The sequence below is a fragment of the Leuresthes tenuis genome, unplaced genomic scaffold (assembly GCF_036924035.1).
Source record: "Leuresthes tenuis unplaced genomic scaffold, fLeuTen1.0.hap1 SCAF_10, whole genome shotgun sequence".
NCBI lineage: Eukaryota > Metazoa > Chordata > Actinopteri > Atheriniformes > Atherinopsidae > Leuresthes > Leuresthes tenuis.
In genome coordinates this window covers 27,312,438-27,336,223 of record NW_027325364.1, presented here as the reverse complement: position 1 = coordinate 27,336,223, position 23,786 = coordinate 27,312,438, and the positions used below count along the sequence as shown (strand labels likewise).

Sequence of the window (23,786 nt, the reverse complement as noted above, 5' to 3'; positions counted from 1 at the left end):
GTCGAACATTCACACCTTCTTGCAGCCGAACACTTCCGCTCCACCTTTTAGTGTTCTATCACACCTTTTTTTCACCGCATTTTATACATTATGGTTGGAAATTTTCAACCACTCTCATCCGAAGACCTCTCCTCCCGCTTTTGTTAATATATTTGAACTTTAGTCGGACATTCAAACCTTCTTGCAGCTGAACCACCTCCGCTCCCTGTTTTGATCATATATGGTCTGGCAATACTACCTTTTCTTACCCGTTTGTGAGTAATTATGGCTGGACATTCACACCTACTTGCAGCCGAACACAACCTCTCTCGCTTTTGATGATGTATGGACCGGCATTCTTACCTTTTCTAACACATTTTTCAGCAATTATGGTCGGAGATTCACACCTACTCACAGCCGAACAACTCCGCTCCCGCATTTGATGGTGTATAGTCGGGCATTCTCACCCTTTCTCATCAGCTTTTTGCAAATTATGATCTGACATTCACACCTACTTGCAGTCGAACAGCTCTGCTCCCGCTTTTGATTATGTATGGTTGGTTATTCGAACCTTTTCTTAACTGCTTTTTACAAACTTTGGTTGGACGTTCACACCTTCTTGTAGCCGAACACATGCACTCCTGCTTTTGATGATGTATGGTTGGGCATTCGCACCTTTTTTTTACCCATTTTTCAGGTATTATGGGTGGACATTCACACCTTCTTGCAGCTGAACACCTCCTCTCCCACTTATGATCATGTGTGGTTTGATTTTCGAAAATTTTCTTTCATGTTTTCTAGCAATTATTGATGGACATTTAGACCTTCTTGCAGCTGAACACCACCTCTCCCGATTTTGATTATGTATGGACCGGCATTTTTACCTTTTCTAACACATTTTTCAGCAATTATGGTTGGAGATTCACACCTACTCACAGCCGAACAACTCCGCTACCGCATTTGATGGTGTATAGTCGGGCATTCTCACCCTTTCTCATCAGCTTTTTGCAAATTATGATCTGACATTCACACCTACTTCCAGTCGAACAGCTCTGCTCCCGCTTTTGATTATGTTTGGTTAGATATTCGAACCTTTTCTTAACTGCTTTTTACAAACTTTGGTTGGACGTTCACAATATCTTGCAGCCGAACACCTCCGCTTCCGCTTTTGATGGTGTATATTCGGGCATACGAACCTTTTCTTACCCGCTTTTTAGAAACCAAGGTCGGACTTTCACACCTTCTCTTAGCTGAACAACTCCGCTCCCTCTTTTGATTGTGTACAGTCGGGTAATTTAACCTTTTCTTACCCGCTTTTTACCATCTATGGTCGGACATTCACACCGTCTTACAGCGGAACACGTCCGCTCCCTCTTTTGATGATGTATGGTTAGGCATTCGCACCTTTTCTTACCCATTTTTCAGTAATTATGGGTAGACATTCACACCTTCTTGCAGCTGAACACCTCCGCTCCCACTTTTGATGGTGTATAGTCGGGCTTTCGAGCCTTTTCTTCCCCGGTTTTTACAAATTATGGTTGGACATTCAGACCTTCTTGCAGCTGAAAACCTCCACTCCCTCTTTTGATCATACATTGTCGGGCATTCGCACCTTTTCTTACCCGCTTTTTACAAACCAAGGTCGGACTTTCACACCTTCTCTTAGCTGAACAACTCTGCTCCCTCTTTTGATTGTGTACAGTCGGGTAATTTAACCTTTTCTTACCCGCTTTTTACCATCTATGGTCGGACATTCACACCGTCTTACAGCGGAACACCTCCGCTCCCTCTTTTGATGATGTATGGTTAGGCATTCGCACCTTTTCTTACCCATTTTTCAGTAATTATGGGTAGACATTCACACCTTCTTGCAGCTGAACACCTCCGCTCCCACTTTTGATGGTGTATAGTCGGGCTTTCGAGCCTTTTCTTCCCCGGTTTTTACAAATTATGGTTGGACATTCAGACCTTGCAGCCGAAAACCTCCGCTCCCTCTTTTGATCATACATTGTCAGGCATTCGCACCTACTTGCAGCCGAATACTTCCGCTCCACCTTTTAGTGATGTATGGTTGGCATTTGCACCTTTTCTTACCCTTTCTTACCCTACTGATTGCTTAAGATTAAGTTGTTTTTTCTCAAACTACAACATTTTTTTAATTGTTGAAACTTGATTTGAAGTGGATAAATAAGGAGGACAAACAGTTTTAAGTCAGGCTGATAGAAGGAATTAATTTTATAGCAAAATCTGTATTTCGTCATATGTCGAGAGATGCTTATTGCTGAAGAAGTTCTTTCTCATTCTACAAAGTACAACGTTGTTTATCGTTGAAACTTGATTAGACATGAATAAATATGAAGGACAAAGCAGTCTTAACTTGGTTAGAGTTAATGAATTCGTTTTATAGGAGAATCCGAATTCGTGCATAACTCGTAAAATAGAGCTTATTTTCGGATTCCTGAAGAATGAGTCTGGTTCTTTCTCATAATACAAAGTTTGTTGTTTATTGTTGAAACTTAATCAGAAGTGAAGAAATAAATGAATGCCTATCAACAAATGTGGGATCTAAACTCTAGTGCTTCCTCTAAAATAATTTCCTTTCTCAATTCAGAAATGTGTGTGTGTAAGTCACAACACCCGTGACACCAAAACGGCTTTCTTTTCTCTCTTTTCTCTACACTCTGCACTGTGAGCACACACACCAAATCAGAAAGGCTTTTTTATCTCTTTTCTACATTATGGACTGTGGGGACACAAAACCGCTCTCTCTTTTTTTTTTTGATTGTGTGCCAGGGCGTTGTCTCACGTATTAGATTATGCTTACGATACGAATGGGTTTATCAGTCACATCAGAATCCATACATACTGATCCTCCCGTAATAAAATGGTCGGATCTTATCAAACACACTTTGTTTCTTGTGACAATCAAGTCAGCGAAACAGCGTATACACGTCAAGACACTGAATCAAGTTTGCCACAAGAACTCATAAGTTTGGCAGTATTGCTCTGCCGTCAGCAATCATACACCCATTTTATTTTCGTGAGACATGTGCAGGCACCTGTTCATCTACTGTTCTATCACTATGAATTAGTTTATCTATTATCAATAAGGATACTTCTACAACTACTATCAAAGTATGTCCAGACTTCTTATGTTGTCAGTTGCTATATATGAATAAGTGGGTAGCTACTGACAAGCATTAAGCATGTCACACAGCCCAAACATATAACATTTCAGGACACACCACACAGTTAACAACCACCGTGAAGTGTCAAAGCCCAAACATGTAACATTCAACAGGACACTTACACAACACATTCAAATCAAACAGTCAGACAACATACAAAAACATATACCCCAGCCGGCATTGCTCCCTGCCTATTTTCCTACAGCTCACTATGTGTACGCACACCTTTATTCACAAACTCTTCAACTTATATTCTTTTACCAAAGCTGCTACAGCTCGATTGGCCGAATACCCTTAGATCCTATTTCGGTGAATTTGACATCTGCCTTACATGTAACAGATTAGCGGTTTAGCAGTTTTAATTTAGTTTGAGTGAAGGAATTCATTTTATAGCAAAATCCGAAATCGTGAAGAACTCATGAAAGTAAGCTTATTCTCGGATTCCTGAAACTTTAGATTTGCTCTTTCTTTTACTGCAAAGTACAACGTTGTTTTTTTTTTGTTTAAATCTTTCTAGACATGGTAAATATGAAGGACAAAGCAGTTTTAACATAGTTTGAGTGAAGGAATTCATTTTATAGATAAAATCCCAAGAGTCTGCTGAGAAAAGAGAGTGAATGCGAAGTAGACTCTAACACGGCTCTGGGAGCGAGCCGAGTGTGGGCTAACCGGGAGAATTGCTTGAAAGAAACGCGACACCGAATGAGCGGTCAGAACAAAGCCTCAATACGGTGTTCCCGTGGTGTTTTTGTTGCTGCCTTGTCGATTGCACAGGGGCAAGCGTTTCAACCAAGCAACGCTCACCATGGGGAAGGTGGCTATGGCAACTAGCCTGATGCCCTGCTCCCGCAGTGACGGATAATCGTACTCTGGTTTCTCTTCATAACATACAAGTCTTTCGCCTTTTACTAAAGACTTTCGTGGAGAGCAGCACTAATGAGTTGTTTCTATTTTTGGCAGGCTTTACCTTTGCGGGTGAAGCCCTTTCTGTCCGTGCAAAAGAAATCTTGTTACTGTGCAGAGTGACTTCTCTGAGTAGAGTCGCCTTACTTGTTGCGATTGTGCCGATGTTCGAAGCTGGAGTGCAAAGTTGTTGCTTGAATGGTGCTTGCTGGAGCATGCGGGAGTGCAAAGTTATACCATTTAAAAGGGCTGAAGAGAGCTCAGTGCAGCGGGTGGGCGGAGGTGCAACGTGACACTCTGGCCACCTATGGCCATAAAAAGAACACTGCTACAAGTGCGCATTGTGCCAGCAAGGGCCCTCGGACCTGAAACAGTGGACAGTTATCGCTTCTCGGCCTTTTGGCTAAGATCAAGTGTAGTATCTGTTCTTATCAGTTTAATGTGTCCTCTATACGAGGACTACATATTAAATGGATTTTTAAGAATAGGAGTTGAAAAAGAAGCTTGCTCCGTTCACTCCAAGCATCGACCCAGTACTGCAGTGCCGCTGGGAACGGTGCGCTCTTCCCTGCTCTTGTGAAAAAGCAAACAGCGGTGCAGGATGGAAGTTTCAGGGAGCCCAAGATGAAACTTTCTTTTAATCTGCTGAGAAAAGAGAGTGAATGCGAAGTAGACTTTAACACAGCTCTGGAAGCGAGCTGAGTGTGGGCTAACCGGGAGAATTGCTTGAAAGAAACGCGACACCGAATGAGTGGTCAGAACAAAGCCTCAATACGGTGTTCCCGTGGTGTTTGTGGCTGCCTTGTCTTTTGCACAGAGTAAAAGACAAGGCAGCCATCGAATAGGGCCCGATTGTTCCTACTTGGTCAGCCGAGGAGCAAGGGGGGGGACTAAGCGTCTCAACCAAGCAAATCTCACCAAGTAGGAACAATCGGGCCCTATTCGATTGCTGCAACACCTGAAAGAGATATTGATGCGATACCCGATCAAAAGCTTTTTCAAAGTCTAAATTTAAGATGACAAGCCGGGTGTTTCTGTCTCTAGCGTAATCAATGATGTCTCGAATCAGTACGAGGCTGTCGGTGAGTTGTCTCTCTGAGATGGCACAAGCCTGGTCTGGGTGAATTACCTCCTCTAAAACAGAGGACATCCGTGTCATTAAAACCTTGCTAAAAAGTTTACAGTCAAAGTTTAAAAGTGTGATGGGCCTCCAATTCTTTAGGTCAGTCTTATCATTTTTATCAGAAGTGAAGAAATAAATGAATGCCTATCAACAAATGTTGGATCTAAACTCTAGTGCTTCCTCTAAAATAATTTCCTTTCTCAATTTAGAAATGTGTGTGTGTAAGTCACAACACCCGTGACACCAAAACGGCTTTCTTTTCTCTACACTCTGCACTGTGAGCACACACACCAAATCAGAAAGGCTTTTTTCTCTCTTTTCTACATTATGGACTGTGGGGACACAAAACCGCTCTCTCTTTTTTTTTTTATCGTGTGCCAGGGCGTTGTCTCACGTATTAGATTGTGCTTAAGATACGAATGGGTTTTATCAGTCACATCAGAATCCATACATACTGATCCTCCCGTAATAAAATGGTCGGATCTTATCAAACACACTTTGTTTCTTGTGACAATCAAGTCAGCGAAACAGCGTATACACGTCAAGACACTGAATCAAGTTTGCCACAAGAACTCATAAGTTTGGCAGTATTGCTCTGCCGTCAGCAATCATACATCCATTTTATTTTCGTGAGACATGTGCAGGCACCTGTTCATCTACTGTTCTATCACTATGAATTAGTTTATCTATTATCAATAAGGATACTTCTACAACTACTCTATCAAAGTATGTCCGGACTTCTTACGTTGTCAGTTGCTATATATGAATAAGTGGGTAGCTACTGAGAAGCATTAAGCATGTCACACAGCCCAAACATATAACATTTCAGGACACACCACACAGTTAACAACCACAGTGAAGCGTGTCAAAGCCCAAACATGTAACATTCAACAGGACACTTACACAACACATTCAAATCAAACAGTCAGACAACATACAAGAACATATACCCCAGCCGGCATTGCTCCCTGCCTATTTTCCTACAGCTCACTATGTGTGCGCACACCTTTATTCACAAACTCTTCAACTTATACTCTTTTACCGAAGCTGCTACAGCTCGATTGGCCGAATACCGAATAATCCTAATTCGGTGAATTTGACATCTGCCTTACATGTAACAGATTAGCGGTTTAGCAGTTTTAATTTAGTTTGAGTGAAGGAATTCATTTTATAGCAAAATCCGAAATCGTGAAGAACTCATGAAAGAAAGCTTATTCTCGGATTCCTGAAACTTTAGATTTGCTATTTCTTTTACTGCAAAGTACAACGTTGGTTTTTTTGTTTAAATCTTTCAAGACATGGTAAATATGAAGGACAAAGCAGTTTTAACATAGTTTGAGTGAAGGAATTCATTTTATTGATAAAATCCCAAGAGTCTGCTGAGAAAAGAGAGTGAATGCGAAGTAGACTTTAACACGGCTCTGGGAGCGAGCCGAGTGCGGGCTAACCGGGAGAATTGCTTGAAAGAAACGCGACACCGAATGAGCGGTCAGAACAAAGCCTCAATACGGTTTTCCCGTGGTGTTTTTGTTGCTGCCTTGTCTATTGCACAGAGTAAAAGACAAGGCAGCCATCGAATAGGGCCCGATTGTTCCTACTTGGTCAGCCGAGGGCCCCCCCTCAACAGTTGCGCTCTTGTGAAAAAGCAAACAGCGGCAGCAACAAAAACACAACGGGAACACCGTATTGAGGCTTTGTTCTGACCGCTCATTTGGTATGGCGTTTCTTTCAAGCAATTCTCCCGGTTAGCCCGCACTCGGCTCGCTCCCATAGCCGGGTTAAAGTCTACTTCGCATTCACTCTCTTTTCTCAGCAGACTAAAAGAAAGTTTCATCTTGGGCTCCCTGAAACTTGCATCCTGCACCGCTGTTTGCTTTTTCACAAGAGTAGAGAAGAGCGCACCGTTCCCAGCGGCACTGCAGTACGGGGTCAATGCTTGGAGTGAACGGAGCAAGCTACTTTTTCAACTCCTATTGCTAAAAATCCATTTAATATGTAGTCCTCGTATAGAGGACATATCAGATATTAAACTGATAAGAACAGATACTACACTTGATCTTAGCCAAAAGGCCGAGAAGCGACAACTGTCCACTGGTTCACGTCCGAGGGCCCTTCTTGGCACAATGCGCACTTGTCCGCTAACACCCCTGTTCTTTTTATGGCCATAGGTGGCCAGAGTGTCACTTTGCACCTCCGCCCACCCGCTGCACTGAGCACTCTTCAGCCCTTTTAAATGGTATAACTTTGCACTCCCGCACGCTCCAGCAAGCACCATTCAAGCAACAACTTTGCACTCCAGCTTCGAACATCGGCACAGTCGCAACAAGTAAGGCGACTCTACTCAGAGAAGTCACTCTGCACAGTAACAAGATTTCTTTTGCACAGACAGAAAGGGCTTCACCCGCAAAGGTAAAGCCTGCCAAAAATAGAAACAACTCATTAGTGCTGCTCTCCACAGAAGTCTTTAGTAAAAGGTGAAAGACTTGTACGTTATGAAGAGAAACCAGAGTACGATTATCCGTCACTGCGGGAGCAGGGCATCAGGCTAGTTGGCATAGCCACCTTCCCCATGGTGAGCTTTGCTTGGTTGAAACGCTTGCTCCCCCCCCCCCCCCCCCCCCCCTTGCTCCTCGGCTGACCAAGTAGGAACAATCGGGCCCTATTCGATGGCTGCCTTGTCTTTTACTCTGTGCAAAAGACAAGGCAGCCACAAACACCACGGGAACACCGTATTGAGGCTTTGTTCTGACCACTCATTCGGTGTCGCGTTTCTTTCAAGCAATTCTCCCGGTTAGCCCACACTCGGCTCGCTCCCAGAGCTGTGTTAAAGTCTACTTCGCATTCACTCTCTTTTCTCAGCAGATTAAAAGAAAGTTTCATCTTGGGCTCCCTGAAACTTCCATCCTGCACCGCTGTTTGCTTTTTCACAAGAGCAGAGAAGAGCGCACCGTTCCCAGCGGCACTGCAGTACTGGGTCGATGCTTGGAGTGAACGGAGCAAGCTTCTTTTTCAACTCCTATTCTTAAAAATCCATTTAATATGTAGTCCTCGTATAGAGGACATATTAAACTGATAAGAACAGATACTACACTTGATCTTAGCCAAAAGGCCGAGAAGCGATAACTGTCCACTGTTTCAGGTCCGAGGGCCCTTGCTGGCACAATGCGCACTTGTAGCAGTGTTCTTTTTATGGCCATAGGTGGCCAGAGTGTCACGTTGCACCTCCGCCCACCCGCTGTACTGAGCACTCTTCAGCCCTTTTAAATGGTATAACTTTGCACTCCCGCATGCTCCAGCAAGCACCATTCAAGCAACAACTTTGCACTCCAGCTTCGAACATCGGCACAATCGCAACAAGTAAGGCGACTCTACTCAGAGAAGTCACTCTGCACAGTAACAAGATTTCTTTTGCACAGACAGAAAGGGCTTCACCCGCAAAGGTAAAGCCTGCCAAAAATAGAAACAACTCATTAGTGCTGCTCTCCACGAAAGTCTTTAGTAAAAGGCGAAAGACTTGTATGTTATGAAGAGAAACCAGAGTACGATTATCCGTCACTGCAGGAGCAGGGCATCAGGCTAGTTGCCATAGCCACCTTCCCCATGGTGAGCTTTGCTTGGTTGAAACGCTTGCCCCTGTGCAATCGACAAGGCAGCAACAAAAACACCACGGGAACACCGTATTGAGGCTTTGTTCTGACCGCTCATTCGGTGTCGCGTTTCTTTCAAGCAATTCTCCCGGTTAGCCCACACTCGGCTCGCTCCCAGAGCCGTGTTAAAGTCTACTTCGCATTCACTCTCTTTTCTCAGCAGACTCTTGGGATTTTATCTATAAAATGAATTCCTTCACTCAAACTATGTTAAAACTGCTTTGTCCTTCATATTTACCATGTCTAGAAAGATTTAAACAAAAAAAAAACAACGTTGTACTTTGCAGTAAAAGAAAGAGCAAATCTAAAGTTTCAGGAATCCGAGAATAAGCTTACTTTCATGAGTTCTTCACGATTTCGGATTTTGCTATAAAATGAATTCCTTCACTCAAACTAAATTAAAACTGCTAAACCGCTAATCTGTTACATGTGAGGCAGATGTCAAATTCACCGAAATAGGATCTAAGGGTATTCGGCCAATCGAGCTGTAGCAGCTTTGGTAAAAGAGTATAAGTTGAAGAATTTGTGAATAAAGGTGTGCGCACACATAGTGAGCTGTAGGAAAATAGGCAGGGAGCAATGCCGGCTGGGGTATATGTTCTTGTATGTTGTCTGACTGTTTGATTTGAATGTGTTGTGTAAGTGTCCTGTTGAATGTTACATGTTTGGGCTTTGACACTTCACGGTGGTTGTTAACTGTGTGGTGTGTCCTGAAATGTTATATGTTTGGGCTGTGTGACATGCTTAATGCTTGTCAGTAGCTACCCACTTATTCATATATAGCAACTGACAACATAAGAAGTCTGGACATACTTTGATAGTAGTTGTAGAAGTATCCTTATTGATAATAGATAAACTAATTCATAGTGATAGAACAGTAGATGAACAGGTGCCTGCACATGTCTCACGAAAATAAAATGGGTGTATGATTGCTGACGGCAGAGCAATACTGCCAAACTTATGAGTTCTTGTGGCAAACTTGATTCAGTGTCTTGACGTGTATACGCTGTTTCGCTGACTTGATTGTCACAAGAAACAAAGTGTGTTTGATAAGATCCGACCATTTTATTACGGGAGGATCAGTATGTATGGATTCTGATGTGACTGATAAACCCATTCGTATCGTAAGCATAATCTAATACGTGAGACAACGCCCTGGCACACAATCAAAAAAAAAAGAGAGAGCGGTTTTGTGTCCCCACAGTCCATAATGTAGAAAAGAGAGAAAAAAGCCTTTCTGATTTGGTGTGTGTTCTCACAGTGCAGAGTGTAGAGAAAAGAGAGAAAAGAAAGCCGTTTTGGTGTCACGGGTGTTGTAACTTACACACACACATTTCTGAATTGAGAAAGGAAATTATTTTAGAGGAAGCACTAGAGTTTAGATCCCACATTTGTTGATAGGCATTCATTTACTTCTTCACTTCTGATGAAGTTTCAACAATAAACAACAAACTTTGTATTATGAGAAAGAACCAGACTCATTCTTCAGGAATCCGAAAATAAGCTCTATTTTACGAGTTATGCACGAATTCGGATTCTCCTATAAAACCTTAACTCTAACCAAGTTAAGACTGCTTTGTCCTTCATATTTATTCATGTCTAATCAAGTTTCAACGATAAACAACGTTGTACTTTGTACTTCTTCAGCAATAAGCATCTCTCGACATATGACGAAATACAGATTTTGCTATAAAATTAATTCCTTCTATCAGCCTGACTCAAAACTGTTTGTCCTCCTTATTTATCCACTTCAAATCAAGTTTCAACAATTAAAAAAATGTTGTAGTTTGAGAAAAAACAACTTAATCTTAAGCAATCAGTAGGGTAAGAAAGGGTAAGAAAAGGTGCAAATGCCAACCATACATCACTAAAAGGTGGAGCGGAAGTATTCAGCTGCAAGTAGGTGCGAATGCCTGACAATGTATGATCAAAAGAGGGAGCGGAGGTTTTCGGCTGCAAGGTCTGAATGTCCAACCATAATTTGTAAAAACCGGGGAAGAAAAGGCTCGAAAGCCCGACTATACACCATCAAAAGCGGGAGCGGAGGTGTTCGGCTGCAAGTAGGTGTGAATGTTCGACCATAATTTGTAAAAAGCGGGTAAGAAAAGGTTCGAATGCCCGACTATATATTAACCAAAGCAGGAGGAGAGGTCTTCGGATAAGAGTGGGTGAGAATTTACAACCATAATCTATAAAATGCGGTGAAAAAAAAGGTGTGAATACCCCATAGAACACTAAAAGGTAGAGCGGAAGTGTTCGGCTGCAAGAAGGTGTGAATGTCTGACCATAGTTTGTAAAAAGCGGGTAAGAAAAGGTTCGAATGCCCGAACATACACCATCAAAGGAGGGAGCGGAGGTGTTCCGCTGTAAGAAGGTGTGAATGTCCGACCATAGTTGGCAAAAAGCAGGTAAGAAAAGGTTAAAATACCCGATTGTACACAATCAATAACGGGAGCAGAGTTGTTCCGCTACTAAAAGGTGTGAAAGTCCGACCATGGTTTGTAAAAAGCGGGTAAGAAAAGGTGCGAATGCCCGACAATGTATGATCAAAAGAGGGAGCGGAGGTTTTCGGCTGAAACAAGGTCTGAATGTCCATCCATATTTTGTAAAAATCTGGGAAGAAAAGGCTCGAAAGCCCGACTATACACCATCAACAGCTGGAGCGGAGGTGTTCAGCTGCAAGAAGGTCTGAATGTCCATCAATAATTGCTAGAAAACATGGAAGAGAATTTTCGAATATCAAACCGCACATGATCATAAGCGGGAGAGGAGGTGTTCAAATGCAAGAAGGTGTGAATGTCCACCCATAATTACTGCAAAATGGGTAAGAAAAGGTACGAATGCCCAACCATACATGATCCTAACAGGGAGCGGAGGTGTTTGGCTGCGACAAGGTGTGTATGTCCACCCATAATTAATGAAAAGCGGGCAACAAGTAGGTTTGAATACCCATCATCAAAAGCAGGAGTGGATGTGTTCGGCTACAAGAAGGTTTGAATGTCTGACCATAGTTTGTAAAAAGCGGGTAAGAAAAGGTTCGAATGCCCGAACATACACCATCAAAGGAGGGAGCGGAGGTGTTCCGCTGTAAGAAGGTGTGAATGTCCAACAGTAATTGGCAAAAAGCGGGTAAGAAAAGGTTAAAATACCCTATTGTACACAATCAATAGCGGGAGCAGAGTTGTTCCGCTACTAAAAGGTGTGAAAGTCCGACCATGAATTGAAAAAGCAGGTAAGAAAAGGTGCGAATGCCCGACAATGTATGATCAAAAGAGGTAGCGGAGGTTTTCAGCTGAAAGAAGGTCTGAATGTCCATCCATAATTTGTAAAAATCGGGGAAGAAAAGGCTCGAAAGCCCGACTATACACCATCAACAGCTGGAGCGGAGGTGTTCAGCTGCAAGAAGGTCTGAATGTCCATCAATAATTGCTAGAAAACATGGAAGAGAATTTTCGAATATCAAACCACACATCATCATAAGCGGGAGAGGAGGTGTTCAGCTGCAAGAAGGTGTGAATGTCCCACCATAATTCCTGAAAAATGGGCAAAAAAAAGGTGTGAATGCCCAACCATACATCATCAAAAGCAGGAGTGGAAGTGTTCGGCTACAAGAAGGTGTGAACGTCCAACCAAAATATGTAAAAAGAAGTTAAGAAAAGGTTCGAATATCCAACCAAACATAATCAAAAGCGGGAGCAGAGCTGTTCGACTGCAAGTAGGTGTGAATGTCAGATCATAATTTGCAAAAAGCTGATGAGAAAGGGTGAGAATGCCCGACTATACATCATCAAATGCGGGAGCGGAGTTGTTCGGCTGTGAGTAGGTGTGAATCTCCGACCATAATTGCTGAAAAATGTGTTAGAAAAGGTAAAAATGCCGGTCCATACATCATCAAAAGCGAGAGAGGTTGTGTTCGGCTGCAAGTAGGTGTGAATGTCCAGCCATAATTACTCACAAACGGGTAAGAAAAGGTAGTATTGCCAGACCATATATGATCAAAACAGGGAGCGGAGGTGGTTCGGCTGCAAGAAGGTTTGAATGTCCGACTAAAGTTCAAATATATTAAAGAAAGCGGGAGGAGAGGTCTTCGGATGAGAGTGGTTGAAAATTTCCGACCATAATGTATAAAATGCGGTGAAAAAAAGGTGTGATAGAACACTAAAAGGTGGAGCGGAAGTGTTCGGCTGCAAGAAGGTGTGAATGTCCGACTATATTTGGTGAAAAGCAGGTGAAGCAAGGTCTGAATGCCCAACCTTACATCATCAAAAGCGAGATCAGAGGTGTTTGGCTGCAAGAAGGCAATAGTTTGCCAAAAGCGGGTAAGGTGCGAATGTCCGACTAAATATCAACAAAATTTGGGGCAGAGGTCTTCGGATGCAAGTGGGTGTGAATATCCAACCATACAAGTATGGTGGAGAGGAAGCTGTGAATAGCCGACCATAGTTTGGAAAAAGCGGGTAAGAAAAGGTTTGAATACCCGAACATACACCATCAAAAGAGGGAGCGGAGGTGTTCCGCTATACGAAGGTGTGAATGTCCGACCATAGTTGGTAAAAAGCGGGTAAGAAAAGGTTAAAATACCCGACTGTACACAATCAATAGCGGGAGCGGATGTGTTCGGCTACAAGAAGGTGTGAAAGTCCGACCATGGTTTGTAAAAAGCGGGTAAGAAAAGGTGCGAATGTCCGACAATGTATGATCAAAAGAGAGAGCGGAGGTTTTCGGATACAAGAAGGTTTGAATGTCCCACCATAGTTTGTAAAAAGCGGTTAAGAAAAGGTTCGAATGCCCGACTATACACAATCAATAGCGGGAGCGGATGTGTTCGGCTACAAGAAGGTGTGAAAGTCCGATCATGGTTTGTAAAAACCGGGAAGAAAAGGCTCGAAAGCCCGACTATACACCATCAAAAAGAAGGTTTGAATGTCCATCAATAATTGCTTTAAAACAAGAAAGTAAATTTTCGAATATCAAACCGTACATGATCATAAGCGGGAGAGGAGGTGTTCCGCTGTAAGACAGTGTGAATGTCCGACCATAGTTGGTAAAAAGTGGGTAAGAAAAGGTTAAAATACCTGACTGTACACAATCAATAGCGGGAGCGGAGGAGTTCGGCTACTAAAAGGTGTGAAAGTCCGACCCTGGTTTGTAAAAAGCGGGTAAGAAAAGGTTCGAATGCCCTAACATACACCATCAAAAGAGGGAGCGGAGGTGTTCCGCTGTAAGACGGTGTGAATGTCCGATCGTAGTTGGTAAAAAGCGGGTAAGAAAAGGTTAAAATACCCGACTGTACACAATCAAAAGAGGGAGCGGAGTTGTTCAGCTAAGAGAAGGTGTGAAAGTCCGACCATGGTTTGTAAAAAGCGGGTAAGAAAAGGTTCGTATGCCCGAATATACACTATCAAAACTGGAAGCGTAGGTGTTCGGCTGCAAGAAGGTGTGAACGTCCGACCAAAGTTTGTAAAAAAGCAGTTAAGAAAAGGTTCGAATATCTAACCAAACATAATCAAAAGCGGGAGCAGAGCTGTTCGACTGCAAGTAGGTGTGAACGTCAGAGAATAATTTGCAAAAAGCTGATGAAAAAGGGTGAGAAATCCCGACTATACACCATCAAATGCGGTAGCGGAGTTGTTCGGCTGTGAGTAGGTGTGATTCTCCAACCATAATTGCTGAAAAATGTGTTAGAAAAGGTAAGAATGCCGGTCCATACATCATCAAAAGCGGGAGAGGTGGTGTTCGGCTGCAAGTAGGTGTGAATGTCCATTAATAATTGCTTTAAAACATGAAAGAAATTTTTCGAATATCAAACCTTACATGATCATTAGCGGGAGAGGAGGTGTTCAGCTGCAAGAAGATGTGAATATCCACCCATAATTACTGAAAAATAGGTAGGAAAAGATGCGAATGTCCAACCATAAATTATCAAAAGCAGGAGTGGAGTTGTTCAGCTACAAGAAGGTATGAAAGTCCAACCATGGTTTGTAAAAAGCGGGTAAGAGAAGGTTCGAATACCCGAATATATACCATCAAAAGCGGAAGCGGGGGTGTTCGGCTGCAAGAAGGTGTGAACGTCCGACCAAAGTTTGTAAAAAGCAGTTAAGAAAAGGTTTGAATATCCAACCGAACATAATCAAAAGCGGGAGCAGAGCTGTTCGACTGCAAGTAGGTGTGAATGTCAGATCATAATTGCTGAAAAATGTGATAGAAAAGACTAGAATGCCGGACAATACATCATCAAAAGCGGGAGAGGTGGTTTTCGGCTGCAAGGTCTGAATGTCCAACCATAATTTGTAAAAATCGGGGAAGAAAAGGCTCGAAAGCCCGACTATACACCATCAAAAGCGGGAGCAGAGTTGTTCAGGTGCAAGAGGGTCTGAATGTCCGACCAATAATTACTGAAAAATGGGTAAGAAAAGGTGCGAATGCCAAATCATACATCATCAAAAGCAGGAGCGGATGTGTTCGGCTACAAGAAGGTTTGAATGTCCAACCATAGTAAGTAATAGGTGGGTAAGAAAAGGCTCGAATGCCCGACTATACACCATCAAAAGCGGAAGCGGAGGTGTTCGGCTGCAAGACGGTGTGAACGTCCGACCAAAGTTTGTAAAAAGCATTAAGAAAATGTTCGAATATCCAACCAAACATAATCAAAAGCGGGAGCAGAGCTGTTCGACTGCAAGTAGGTGTGAATATCAGATCATAATTTGCAAAAAGCTGATGAGAAAGGGTGAGAATGCCCGACTATACACTATCAAATGTGGGAGCGGAGGTGTTCGTCTGTGAGTAGGTGTGAATGTCCGACCATAATTGCTGAAAAATGTGTTAGAAAAGGTAAGAATGCCGGACCATATATCATCAAAAGCGGGAGAGGTTGTGTTCGGCTGCAAGAAGGTGTGAATGTCCAGCCATAATTACTCACAAACGGGTAAGAAAAGGTACTATTGCCAGACCATATATGATCAAAACAGGGAGCGGAGGTGGTTCAGCTGCAAGAAGGTTTGAATGTCCGACTAAAGTTTGTAAAAAGCGGGTAAGACAAGGTGTGAATGCCCGACAATGTATGATCAAAAGAGGAGCGGAGGTTTTCGGCTGCAAGAAGGTCTGAATGTCCACCCATAATTACTGAAAAATGGGTAAGAAAAGGTGCGAAAGCCCAACTGCACATGATCATAAGTGGATGAGAAGGTAGTAAGTAGTGCAAGTAGGTGTGAATCTAAGATCATAATTTGTAAAAAGCGGGTAAGAAAAGGTAAGAATGCCCAACCATAAATTATCAAAAGCGGCAGCAGAGTTTCGGCTGGTATTTATCAATGTCTAGATAGATTTCAACAAAAAACAACGTTGTACTTTGCAGTAAAAGAAAGTGCAAATCAAAAGTTTTAGGAATCCGAGAATAAGCTTATTTTCATGAGTTCTGCACGATTTCGGATTTTATGTATAAAATGAATTTCTTCACGCAAACTAAGTTAACACTGCTTTGTCCTTCATATGTACCCATTTCTACATATATTTCAAGCATAAACTTCCTCATACTACCCTGAATGAGAAAGAGCCACACTTGTGATTAAGCCATACCTCCCTTTTGAGGAGTTCTGCATGATTTGGGATTTTATCTATAAAATTAATTCCTTCACTCAAACTATGTTAAAACGGCTTTTACCTTCATATTTATCAATGTCTCGATAGATTTAAACAAAAAAACAACGTTGTACTTTGCAATAAAAGAAAGAGCAAATCAAAAGTTTTAGGAATCCGAGAATAAGCTTATTTTCATGAGTTCTGCACGATTTCGAATTTTATGTATACAATGAATTCATTCACTCAAACCAAGTTAAAACTGCTTTTTCCTTCATATTTATCAATGTCTAGATCGACTTCAACAAAGAACAACATTGTATTTTGCAGTAGAAGAAAGAGCAAAACTGAAGGATCAGGAATCCGAGAATAAGCTTCTTTTCATACGTTCTGCATGATTTGGGATTTTATGTATAAAATGAATTCCTTCTCTCAAACTAAGTTAACACTGCTTTGTCCTTCATATGTACCCATTTCTACATATATTTCAAGCATAAACTTCCTCATACTACCCTGAATGAGAAAGAACCACACTTGTGATTAAGCCATACGCCCCTTTTGAGGAGTTCTGCATGATTTGGGATTTTATCTATAAAATCAATTCCTTCACTCAAACTATGTTAAAACGGCTTTTACCTTCATATTTATCAATGTCTCGATAGATTTAAACAAAAAAACAACGTTGTACTTTGCAGTAAAAGAAAGAGCCAATCAAAAGTTTTAGTAATCCGAGAATAAGCTTATTTTCATGAGTTCTGCACGATTTCGGATTTTATGTATAAAATGAATTCATTCACTCAAACCAAGTTAAAACTGCTTTTTCCTTCATATTTATCAATGTCTAGATCGACTTCAACAAAGAACAACACTGTATTTTGCAGTAGAAGAAAGAGCAACACTGAAGGATCAGGAATCCGAGAATAAGCTTCTTTTCATACGTTCTGCATGATTTGGGATTTTATGTATAAAATGAATTCCTTCTCTCAAACTAAGTTAACACTGCTTTGTCCTTCATATGTACCCATTTCTACATATATTTCAAGCATAAACTTCCTCATATTACCCTGAATGAGAAAGAGCCACACTTGTGATTAAGCCATACCTCCCTTTTGAGGAGTTCTGCATGATTTGGGATTTTATCTATAAAATTAATTCCTTCACTCAAACTATGTTAAAACGGCTTTTACCTTCATATTTATCAATGTCTCGATAGATTTTAACAAAAAAACAACGTTGTACTTTGCAATAAAAGAAAGAGCAAATCAAAAGTTTTAGGAATCCGAGAATAAGCTTATTTTCATGAGTTCTGCACGATTTCGGATTTTATGTATACAATGAATTCATTCACTCAAACCAAGTTAAAACTGCTTTTTCCTTCATATTTACCAACTATGGTCGGACATTTACACCGTCTTACAGCGGAACACCTCCGCTCCCGCTTTTTATGGTGTATAGTCGGGCATTCGAACCTTTTCTTACCCGCTATTTACAAACTATGGTAGGACATTCAAACCTTCGTGTATCCGAAAACCTCGGCTCTCTCTTTTGATCATACATTGTCGGACATTCGCACCTTTTCTTACCCGCTTTTTACAAACCATGGTCGGACTGTCACACCTTCTTGTAGCCGAACACATCCGCTCCCGCTATTGATTGTGTACAGTCGGGTATTTTAACCTTTTCTTACCCGCTTTTTACCAAGTATGGTTGGACATTCACACCTTCGTACAGCGGAACACCTCCACTCCCTCTTTTGATGGTGTATGTTTGGGCATTCAAACCTTTTCTTACCCGCTTTTTCCAAACTATGGTCGGCTATTCACAGCTTCCTCTCCACCATACTTGTATGGTGGGATATTCCCACCCACTTGCATCCGAAAACCTCCGCCCCAAATTTTGTTGATATTTAGTCGGACATTCGCACCTTACCCGCTTTTGGCAAACTATGGCCTTCTTGCAGCCAAACAACTCTGATCTTGCTTTTGATGATGCAAGGTTGGGCATTCAGACCTTGCTTCACCTGCTTTTCACCAAATATAGTCGGACATTCACACCTTCTTGCAGCCGAACACTTCCGCTCCACCTTTTAGTGTTCTATCACACCTTTTCTTTCACCGCATTTTATACATTATGGTTGGAAATTTTCAACCACTTTCATCCGAAGACCTCTCCTCCCGCTTTTGTTAATATATTTGAACTTTAGTTTGACATTCAAACCTTCTTGCAGCTGAACCACCTCCGCTCCCTGTTTTGATCATATATGGTCTGGCAATACTACCTTTTCTTACCCGTTTGTGAGTAATTATGGCTGGACATTCACACCTACTTGCAGCCGAACACAACCTCTCTCGCTTTTGATGATGTATGGACCGGCATTTTTACCTTTTCTAACACATTTTTCAGCAATTATGGTCGGAGATTCACACCTACTCACAGCCGAACAACTCCGCTCCCGCATTTGATGATGTATAGTCGGGCATTCTCACCCTTTCTCATCAGCTTTTTGCAAATTATGATCTGACATTCACACCTACTTGCAGTCGAACAGCTCTGCTCCCGCTTTTGATTATGTTTGGTTGGATATTCGAACCTTTTCTTAACTTCTTTTTACATATTTTGGTTGGACGTTCACACCTTCTTGTAGCTGAACACTTCCACTCCTGCTTTTGATGATGTATGGTTGGGCATTCACACCTTTTTTTTGCCCATTTTTCAGGAATTATGGGTGGACATTCACACCTTGCAGCTGAACACCTCCTATCCCACTTATGATCATGTGCGGTTTGATTTTCGAAAAGTTCCTTTCATGTTTTCTAGCAATTATTGATGGACATGTAGACCTTCTTGCAGCTGAACACCTCCGCTCCCGCTTTTGATCATACATTGTCAGGCATTCGCACCTTGTCTTACCCACTTTTTACAAACTTTAGTCGAACAGTCACACCTTTTTGCAGCCGAACACCACCTCTACCGCTTTTGATGATGTATGGTCCAGCATTCTTACCTTTTCTAACACATTCTTCAGCAATTATGGTCGGACATTCACACCTACTCAGAGCCGAACACCTCCGCTCCCGCATTTGATGGTCTATAGTCGGGCATTCTACAGCGGAAAAGACTCATTCTTATGTTTGGTTAGATATTCGAACCTTTTCTTAACTGCTTTTTACAAACTTTGGTCGGACGTTCACAATATCTTGCAGCCGAACACCTCCGCTTCCGCTTTTGATGGTGTATATTCGGGCATACGAACCTTTTCTTACCCGCTTTTTACAAACCAAGGTCGGACTTTCACACCTTCTCTTAGCTGAACAACTCCGCTCCCTCTTTTGATTGTGTACAGTCGGGTAATTTAACCTTTTCTTACCCGCTTTTTACCATCTATGGTCGGACATTCACACCGTCTTACAGCGGAACACCTCCGCTCCCTCTTTTGATGATGTATGGTTAGGCATTCGCACCTTTTCTTACCCATTTTTCAGTAATTATGGGTAGACATTCACACCTTCTTGCAGCTGAACACCTCCTCTCCTGCTTATGATCATGTGCAGTTTGATATTCGAAAATTTTCTTTCATGTTTTCTAGCAATTATTGATGGACATTCAGACCGTCTTGAAGCTGAACACCTCCGCTCCCACTTTTGATGGTGTATAGTCGGGCTTTCGAGCCTTTTCTTCCCCGGTTTTTACAAATTATGGTTGGACATTCAGACCTTCTTGCAGCCGAAAACCTCCACTCCCTCTTTTTATCATACATTGTCGGGCATTCGCACCTTTTCTTACCCGCTTTTTACAAACCATGGTCGGACTTTCACACCTTCTTGTAGCCGAACAACTCCGCTCCCGCTATTGATTGTGTACAGTCGGGTATTTTAACCTTTTCTTACCCGCTTTTTACCAACTATGGTTGGACATTCACACCGTCTTACAGCGGAACACCTCCGCTCCCTCTTTTGATGGTGTATGTTCGGGCACTCGAACCTTTTCTTACCCGCTTTTTACAAACTATGGTCAGACATTCAAACCTTCTTGTAGCCGAACACATCCACTCCTGCTTTTGATGATGGGTATTCAAACCTACTTGTTGCCCGCTTTTCATTAATTATGGGTGGACATACACACCTTGTCGCAGCCAAACACCTCCGCTCCCTGTTTTGATCATGTATGATTGGACATTCGCACCTTTTCTCACCCGCTTTTTACTATGGTCGGCCATTCACAGCTTCCTCTCCACCATACTTGTATGGTGGGATATTCACACCCACTTGCATCCGAAGACCTCCGCCCCCACTTTTGTTGATATTTAGTCGGTCATTCGCAGCTTACCCGCTTTTGGCAAACTATGGCCTTCTTGCAGCCAAACACCTCTGATCTCGTTTTTGATGATGTAAGGTTGGGCATTCAGACCTTGCTTCACCTGCTTTTCACCAAATATAGTCGAACAGTCACACCTTCTTGCAGCCGAACACTTCTGCTCCACCTTTTAGTGTTCTATGGGGTATTCACACCTTTTTTTTCACCGCATTTTATTGATTATGGTTGGAAATTCTCACCCACTCTTATCCGAAGACCTCTCCTCCTGCTTTTGTTAATATATAGTCGGGCATTCAAACCTTTTCTTACCCGCTTTTTACAAATTATGGTCGAACATTCACACCTACTTGCAGCCGAACACCTCCGCTCCAGCTTTTGATGGTGTATAGTCGGGCTTTCGAGCCTTTTCTTCCCCGGTTTTTACAAATTATGGTTGTACATTCAGACCTTGCAGCCGAAAACCTCCGCTCCCTCATTTGATCATACATTGTCAGGCATTCGCACCTTGTCTTACCCGCTTTTTATAAACTTTAGTCAGACATTCACACCTTGCAGCTGAACCACCTCCGCTCCCTGTTTTGATAATGTATGGTCTGGCAATACTACCTTTTCTTACCGGTTTGTGAGTAATTATGGCTGGACATTCACACCTACTTGCAGCCGAACACCACTTTTCCAGCTTTTGATGATGTATGGTCCGGCATTCTAGTCTTTTCTAACACATTTTTCAGCAATTATGGTTTGACATTCACACCTACTCACAGCCGAACACTTCCGCTCCCGCATTTGATGGTGTATAGTCGGGCATTCTCACCCTTTCTCATCAGCTTTTTGCAAATTATGATCTGACATTCACACCTACTTGCAGTCGAACAGCTCTGCTCCCGCTTTTGATTATGTTTGGTTGGATATTCGAAACTTTTCTTCACTGCTTTTTACAAACTTTGGTTGGACGTTCACACCTTCTTGCAGCCGAACACCTCCGCTTCCGCTTTTGATGGTATATATTCGGGCATTCGAACCTTTTCTTACCCGCTTTTTACAAACCATGGTCGGACTTTCACACCTTCTTGTAGCCGAACAACTCCGCTCCCGCTATTGATTGTGTACAGTCGGGTATTTTAACCTTTTCTTAGCCGCTTTTTACCAACTATTGTTGGACATTCACACCGTCTTACAGCGGAACACCTCCGCTCCCTCTTTTGATGGTGTATGTTCGGGCATTCGAACCTTTTCTTACCCACATTTTACGAACTATGGTCGGACATTCAAACCTTCTTTTAGCCGAACACATCCACTCCTGCTTTTGATGATGTATGGTTGAGCATTCGCACCTTTTCTTACCCATTTTTTACAAACTATGGTGGGACATTCACACCTTCTTGCAGCTGAACACCTCCTCTCCCGCTTATGATGATGTGTGGTTTGATATTCGAAAATTCTCTTCCATGTTTTCTAGCAATTATTGATGGACATTCAGACCTTCTTGCAGCTGAACACCTCCGCTCCAGCTGTTGATGGTGTATAGTCGGGCTTTCGAGCCTTTTCTTCCCCGATTTTTACAAATTATGGATGGACATTCAGACCTTCTTTCAGCTGAAAACCTCCGCTACCTCTTTTGATCATACATTGTCGGGCATTCGCACCTTTTCTTACCTGCTTTTTCAATTCATGGTCGGACTTTCACACCTTTTAGTAGCGGAACAACTCTGCTCCCGCTATTGATTGTGTACAATAGGGTATTTTAACCTTTTCTTACCCGCTTTTTGCCAATTACTGTTGGACATTCACACCTTCTTACAGCGGAACACCTCCGCTCCCTCCTTTGATGGTGTATGTTCGGGCATTCGAACCTTTTCTTACCCGCTTTTTACAAACTATGGTCAGACATTCAAACCTTCTTGTAGCCGAACACATCCACTCCTGCTTTTGATGATGGGTATTCAAACCTACTTGTTGCCCGCTTTTCATTAATTATGGGTGGACATACATACCTTGTCGCAGCCAAACACCTCCGCTCCCTGTTAGGATCATGTATGGTTGGGCATTCGTACCTTTTCTTACCCATTTTGCAGTAATTATGGGTGGACATTCACACCTTCTTGCATTTGAACACCTCCTCTCCCGCTTATGATCATGTGCGGTTTGATATTCGAAAATTCTCTTCCATGTTTTCTAGCAATTATTGATGGACATTCAGACCTTCTTGCAGCTGAACACCTCCGCTCCAGCTGTTGATGGTGTATAGTCGGGCTTTCGAGCCTTTTCTTCCCAGATTTTTACAAAATATGGATGGACATTCAGACCTTGTTTCAGCCGAAAACCTCCGCTCCCTCTTTTGATCATACATTGTCGGGCATTCGCACCTTTTCTTACCCGCTTTTTACAAACCATGGTCGGACTTTCACACCTTTTGGTAGCGGAACAACTCTGCTCCCGCTATTGATTGTGTACAATCGGGTATTTTAACCTTTTCTTACCTGCTTTTTGCCAACTATGGTCGGACATTCACACCTTCTTACAGCGGAACACCTCCGCTCCCTCCTTTGATGGTGTATGTTCGGGCATTCGAACCTTTTCTTACCCGCTTTTTACAAACTATGGTCAGACATTCACACCTTCTTGCAGCCGAACACTTCCGCTCTACCTTTTAGTGTTCTATGGGGTATTCACACCTTTTTTTTCACCGCATTTTATAGATTATGGTTGTAAATTCTCACCCACTCTTATCCGAAGACCTCTCCTCCTGCTTTGGTTAATATATAGTCGGGCATTCGAACCTTTTCTTACCCGCTTTTTACAAATTATGGTCGAACATTCACACCTACTTGCAGCCGAACACCTCCGCTCCCGCTTTTGATGGTGTATAGTCGGGCTTTCGAGCCTTTTCTTCCCCGGTTTTTACAAATTATGGTTGGACATTCAGACCTTGCAGCCGAAAACCTCCGCTCCCTCTTTTGATCATACATTGTCAGGCATTCGCACCTACTTGCAGCTGAATACTTCCGCTCCACCTTTTAGTGATGTATGGTTGGCATTTGCACCTTTTCTTACCCT

The 23,786-nt window shown here is 42.4% G+C and overlaps 6 non-coding genes across 6 annotated transcripts; 2 read left to right on the top strand and 4 right to left on the bottom strand.

Moving 5' to 3' along the window:
* The first annotated feature begins 4,031 nt into the window (after nt 1-4,031).
* On the top strand, nt 4,032-4,145 carry LOC140317353 (U5 spliceosomal RNA). Its single transcript, XR_011917675.1, has one exon. It is a non-coding gene; the product is annotated as a U5 spliceosomal RNA (small nuclear RNA).
* Nucleotides 4,146-4,453: 308 nt separating this feature from the next.
* LOC140317099 (U2 spliceosomal RNA) lies at nt 4,454-4,637 on the top strand. The gene has a single exon (XR_011917446.1). It is a non-coding gene; the product is annotated as a U2 spliceosomal RNA (small nuclear RNA).
* Nucleotides 4,638-7,084: 2,447 nt separating this feature from the next.
* LOC140317469 (U2 spliceosomal RNA) lies at nt 7,085-7,275 on the bottom strand. The gene has a single exon (XR_011917767.1). It is a non-coding gene; the product is annotated as a U2 spliceosomal RNA (small nuclear RNA).
* A 316-nt stretch (nt 7,276-7,591) lies between these two features.
* Nucleotides 7,592-7,705, bottom strand: LOC140317406 (U5 spliceosomal RNA). The gene has a single exon (XR_011917723.1). It is a non-coding gene; the product is annotated as a U5 spliceosomal RNA (small nuclear RNA).
* A 425-nt stretch (nt 7,706-8,130) lies between these two features.
* Nucleotides 8,131-8,314, bottom strand: LOC140317051 (U2 spliceosomal RNA). The gene has a single exon (XR_011917401.1). It is a non-coding gene; the product is annotated as a U2 spliceosomal RNA (small nuclear RNA).
* A 308-nt stretch (nt 8,315-8,622) lies between these two features.
* On the bottom strand, nt 8,623-8,736 carry LOC140317352 (U5 spliceosomal RNA). Its single transcript, XR_011917674.1, has one exon. It is a non-coding gene; the product is annotated as a U5 spliceosomal RNA (small nuclear RNA).
* Nucleotides 8,737-23,786: the final 15,050 nt, after the last annotated feature.